Raw genomic sequence first — 1321 nt, 5'->3', positions numbered from 1 at the left:
CAGGATGAGAATCATTTTACCACCGAAGTCAGTGTTATTAATTCGTGACAGAATGCGCGTCGTTCTTCTCTTAATTACGGGTAATTGATATTTATTTTTTGAAATAAATTATCTTCCAGTATATCACTCGATTCCTAAAAGTGTGTTTTCTACGGTGCATTATTCGAAAATCGTGACAATGGTATTGAAAAACAAATATTAATGAAAATAAAAGCGGTGACTGCATATTACGTCTTCTTTTTTTCGTATTTTTTGGCATTATTTCTCTACAGATTTCCGTTTTCTATCCTAAATATGTGGTTATAGAATATTTGCCATGCATTCCGATTATTTCTATATTCGGATATCGCATTTATAAAAATTTTATATTTTCGATTATTAGATCGAGAAATGACGTTTATTTCAGACGACATTAATCAAGGTGGCGTTAAGTACGTGCAGGATGAGAATCTTTTTACCGTCGAAGTCAATGTTGTCAAGTCGTGACAGAAGCCGCGTCGTTCTTCTCTTAATTACGAATAATTAGTATTTATTTTTTAAGATACATTATCTTCCAGTATATCACTCGATTCCTAAAAATGTGTTTTTTATTGTGCATTGTTCGTAAATCGTGACAATAGTACTGAAAAAGAAATATTAATGAAAATAAAAGTGGTGACTGCATATTACGTCTTCTTTTTTTCGTATTTTTTGGCATTATTTCTCTATAGATTTTATTTTTCTCTCCTAATTATGTGATTATAGAATATTTGTGATGTATTTCGACGGTTCATATAATTTTATACCGTATTTATAAAAATTTTATATTTTCGATTATTAGATCGAGAAATTGTTCATTAATTGACTAGTGACGTATCTGCGCATGCGCGGCGCGTTTGCGTAATCGTCTTATCGGTAGATGTAACGCCATTTTGTGTTCGGTGGTTGACAGCTACACACGGAAGCCGTATCGTCCTCATTAATTTCAGGTAATTAATATATTTTTCTACTGTACATTGTCTTTCTATGTATCAATCGATTGCCAAAAACGCGATTTCCACGCATGAATGTTTTCAAGTCGGGGTATTTTCGCGTCTAAAAGATATTCGCGGAAAATAAAATCTGTGTTTTGCAAGCTATTGCGTCATACTTTTATTTTTTAATTTTCTGGCTTTATTTCCACAATATCGATATTTCTCTTATTTTTTAATGATGCTTTTAATAATAATTTATCATTAATTAGTTATCAATAATCGTATTTCCTATTATATTCGATTTTTATACACACACACACACACACACACACACACACACACACATGACGCTTGGGATTCTCCCGTAC

This window comes from Vespula pensylvanica, chromosome 5 (genome assembly GCF_014466175.1).
Source record: "Vespula pensylvanica isolate Volc-1 chromosome 5, ASM1446617v1, whole genome shotgun sequence".
Taxonomy (NCBI): Eukaryota; Metazoa; Arthropoda; class Insecta; order Hymenoptera; family Vespidae; genus Vespula; species Vespula pensylvanica.
Note: the sequence above shows the minus strand (reverse complement) of the source record.